Source organism: Nicotiana tomentosiformis, chromosome 7 (genome assembly GCF_000390325.3).
Source record: "Nicotiana tomentosiformis chromosome 7, ASM39032v3, whole genome shotgun sequence".
Taxonomy (NCBI): domain Eukaryota; kingdom Viridiplantae; phylum Streptophyta; class Magnoliopsida; order Solanales; family Solanaceae; genus Nicotiana; species Nicotiana tomentosiformis.
In genome coordinates, this window is record NC_090818.1 from 84575903 (window position 1) to 84581144 (window position 5242).

The following is a 5242-nucleotide window of genomic DNA, read 5'->3' on the forward strand; positions in this document are numbered from 1 at the left end:
ATGTAACATCTCATTTCCGAGCTTTCATCAATTTACTTATGGCGTACTTTCACGTACGAAAATATGGGGTGTAACATAATCAACAGATCAGTAGTAATACTTAACTTACATCTCACACTGGCTCCTTATTGATCAATAATATCCCGGGTAGGAACCCTTTCTTCCTTTCCTTGACGTCGTGCTTGCATAATGTTCTGGAATCGTAGCATAAATATAATCTCATTCCTTTCTCATGTTTATCGCATTCTTCCTTTACCATTCAATAGTTACTAGGACTATTTAACACTGACTAAATGCCACATCACTTCATATTCCCCCCTTTAGGGGAGTACTAAGATTTAGTGCTACGACGATCTACCTATAGATGTTTTACCTTTTCCTCTTTTGCGTCTTTTCACATCATCGATGATCCTTACTTGCTTTGTGGTAAGCCTTCTGTACCAAGGATAACAAAATTATTTACTTGCGAGGGTGACACCTAGTGTAACTGGTACACTGTCCCTTAAGCTTAACTTTACTCACATTGCTTGCTTTAGGAAAACGTCTTCCTGAATGACCTTTAAAGGTTATTCTTCTGTCATCCATTCTATTATTGCCGGAACGCAATCTCTAAAATTCTCATAATGCTGACTATTATCAAATCACTCAATCCCTAATTCATGTTTAGTTTACCTTGTTCACCAGCCCATACTGATTTGTATTACTCTAGGGTCTAACTTTTCCTTCTGGTAATCACGCTAGAGTCACGAACTTATTTCTCGAAATGAGGATATGACTTTATGTCCTATGCTCTTTTGTTGCCTCAAGGCCTGTCACCTATACCATTGTCAACCATGTATCACATCTTACTCATAATGCTTCATTAACTCTCTTCTTATTTCCCTGCTAACATTTATGTTTATCATTTTATTCTGAAACTTCAACAAGACATCCTTTTGCTTTTAGCTCTCCTTGCTCCATCCCCTGGCACTTCGGGTTGCCTAACATTATCGCTCTATTAGGGACGGGGCCAACTAAGGTAATATTTATCCCTTCCAGGCTTCTAGTGCCTATATTTGTAGTACTCATATTTAGCTGTACTATTTTAGAGTGCACCATCTCGGTGTCTTACAAGGAGATCTTATTAGCACATTTACAATATCATTCGGAAATGTCAACTAATGCTCACAATCCATCCATAATTCTGGGTTATTCCAACCCCAACCGGATACTCATAAGCCGTCCTTCTCTTAAACTATATCTGTTAGCTCCAGTAGGACATAACTGAGATGGGTGTGGCCAATTGTACATACCTCTGTTACTATTGAAGGTAACTCGAAATGCTTATATCTCTCTTCCTGAATAGTAAATAATGATAATCTTCACTAGCTGGGTACCTCGTACCTTTCTTCACCTTGCTTCTTTTACTTGTTTAAACTTGTATCTACCTTCTGAATCTCTCATTTATTTGCACCATATAGGTGGATATATATTCTTGTCTTAAGGCTCCTTATCAAAAATCTTACACGTATTAGTACACACATGATCTGCTGAAGACCTTACATTTACTCATTATAAGCATCATGCAAAAATCGAGTTCCTCTGACCCAGCTCTTCCACGGCCAGAGTCAATCTCTTACCAATTGTCTTTTGGATGTAGGTATCATCTTATTACAAATAAAATAGAATTTAGGAGTCTGAATTCTTACAAGTGAGTTCTACCACATGATCTAGAGTATAAAGAAAGAGTGACAGTCCTAAATGCCATGTAGCCTCATGCTTATAAGTGTGGTGCATAACACACCCATAAACAAGACTCTACTAGACACGACTTGTAGACTACCTAGGACAGAACTGCTCTGATACCACTTTTGTCACGACCCAAACTGATGGGCCGCGACGGACACCCGATATCTTACTCAACCGAGTACCAATGTAACGTATCTTTCGTATCATACTATCACAGGAAAATGAGCCAGAGAGGTTGTCGTGAGTTAAGTAGAATAAAACATGAGGACATACTAAATATTAGACGACCTAACATGTAATACAAATTTATACATGTGACATAGGGTAGAAGACCAAAATGATCACTCGTATACTGAACATAGGCCGATAAGGCCATACAATCTTTCACGTACATAACATATGTCTACAAGCTTCTAAGAGTACACAATTGTCATAAGGGTCGGGACATGGCCCCTCCATACCAACTAATGCATATCTAAATCATACTGACCAAATAAGTAACTCCGGAGCAAATGGAGCGCACCAATACTTTTGCTGAGCTGATAGCCTACTTGGAGGACACTCAACCTGTCTATCGGGACCTGCGGGCATACAACACAGTGTCCCCAAGCAAAAGGGGCATTAGTACAAATAATGTACCGAGTATGTAAGGAATGAAAACCAGTAAGTAATAGACATTAGAGAAACATTGAGTAAAAGACTCAACAAGTAAGTCTGAATAACTCTGTGAATCATTAGTATTTACAATGTCATGCATATGCGTATAAATTTCATACCATGCATAGGTATATGCGTTCATAACATCATCAAGCCTCTGAGGGCATCCCATCATATCATCTCGGCTACTGTGGGCAAATCATCGTATACTAGCTGATCAGGTGGTGGTGAGTATATAACACCGTAACTTTTTCCCATTTCCCATTATATATATATATATATATATATATATATATATATATATATATATATATATATATATATATACGCGTATATAACGCCATCTGGTCATGGGTCAATATGCATGTATAAATGCATGAAATTCATATGAAATACGTTAATAAGACTTCTCGGTATGTCATAAGATCAATATGCCTTCGGATAAATTTTATCACTACATATTTTTCTGAGACCCATGAACAGAAGATATAATAATAAGAGATATGGTGAATCAAGAATATAGAGACCTCTAGTATTTCTATGAATAGAGTCATTTATGAAAGTTGCGTATTTTGCTCGTTTCGTTTGTATCATTTGGATCATGCCAAAAAGAAAGAAGGGATAGCCTTAACATATCTGAGCCGATTCTATTGACAATCCTTCCAAAACTCGTCAAACACGACAAAACATGTAACGACGGATCGAAGTGGTGGAAAATCCGTATGATGTTCTTGAGAAAGATTATACCGGGCTCCCTTAGAATTGCAAATCCCGTTGATATTACGTAGTATAACTTCGTATGAAATTTTGTTGTAGCAAATCACGTTGCTATCATCTAATCTTGTATGAATTTTGTGGCTTCTTGTTGCTTGTCTTGTACATTCTTTTGTATAAGTCTGCTGAAGAAAAATCACGTTGCCATAAGCATTGTAAATGATTCATATGAATTTCTTCTTTGACAAATTCCATTCGTTACTTTGTAGTAAGCATCTCAATATTGTAATTTAGAGAAGCTTCGTATATTGGTGGGTGTGGGCCCCACTTTTGGGGATTATTTTATCCCAAAATTCTCCTAACATGCCACCAATTTATAAAGACCAAAGAGTCATTGCATCTTAAGTCCCTTGTTGCCACGTGAGGATAAGGTCTTTATTCAACTTATCCACAAATTTAATTACATGGTTAATCTCCCACTAAAATCAATAATTAACTAACTACCCACATAATTAAGAATTATCTCAAATTACTTATAATACTACTCACTTTTAACACACTTTACTATCATGGTCATGTGGTACCTTGTATGACACTAGTCCATAAATACAGGGTGTTGTAGCTTGGACCGTATTTTATCTCAAAATGTCAAATTTCGAGAAAATTCATTTTCTTCGATTTGCTTACCCTCTCACCTTCATGAATTTACTCATCACTTGTTTGAAATAGCATAATGCTTATAATCTCAAAATAATCTTATTCCCGAACTTAGGTCGATTAACTTACGACGAAACTTTAACATACGAAAATGCGGGATGTAACATCTCATTTCCGAACATTCTTCAATTTACTTATGGTGTACTTTCACGTACGAAAATATGGGGTGTAACATAATCAAATAACCACATAGCCTAATTATGATTCCTAACATGAATCATAGCTCAATTAATCTAACAAGTAGGAAAAATATGGATAAACAAGACATTATAGCAACACATCACAAAAGTCAACCTGGATCATAATTACCCTGTGCAAGCCAGCACGCCCGTCACCTAGCATGTGCGTCACCCCAACACCTCACAGATAACATGGTTCCCAGGGATAAATACCCTTAATTCCAAGTTTAAAAATGTTACTTACCTCAACGCGCGCAATTCAATACTACAAATAGCCCTTGCCTCGCAAATCGGCCTTCGAGTGACTCAAATTTAGTCACAAAAAAAACTTAATACCATCAATAATAGCCGTAGGAAACCATCTCAAATGATAAAGCTAAAGTCTTTAATCAAAATTAGAAAGTCAACCCAAAAAGTCAACCCCGGTATCGCACCCCGGAACCCAACAAAATTCATATATTCCGAACACCCACTCAATTACGAGTCCAACTATACTAATTTCATCCAATTCTACCAAAAAATAGGTCTCCAAATCACCAAATCTCACTCTCCAACAACATAGTCTAAAATTCCTAAATTTCACTTCAAATTCACGTAAGCTAGGTGTAGTAATCAATGGGTAATCAATATTTGTCAATAAAAGTGATTAATATTCACTTACCTCTTATATGGTAGCAAATGCGCTCTCAAAAATCGCCCTTAGCCGAGCTCAACAAGTCCAAAATGAGAAAAATGGCTCAAACCCTCGTTTTAACCTTCTGCCTAGTGATTCTCGCACTTGCGGCTCACTTAACCGCATCTATAGTTCCGCAGGTGCGGCCAAATTGCACATCTGCGATCCTTCTCTAGCCTCCATCATTCTGCATCTATAGGAAAATTCTTTGCATCTGCGAGTCCGCTTCTGCGGACTACCTTCGCACCTTTGAACTCTAAAAGCCCTCAGCCTCTTCTGCCTCCATGGAACACCTAGCGTATGTGCACTTCTGCAAATGCGGCTCCCTGCCTGCTTCTGCGACCAATGCCTTGCCTAGCTTTCCCTACTTCTGTGATACATCTGCCGCTTCTGCGACTTCGCACCTACGGCCATAATCTCGTAGGTGTGATCACACCAGTACTTGAAACTTCAGCATTTCCTTTAAGTCCAAATATGACTCGTCACCCATCTGAATCACACCCGAGGCCCTTAAGGCCCCGCCCTAACATACCAGCAAGTCCTAAAACACGATACAAACTTAGTCGAAGTCTCA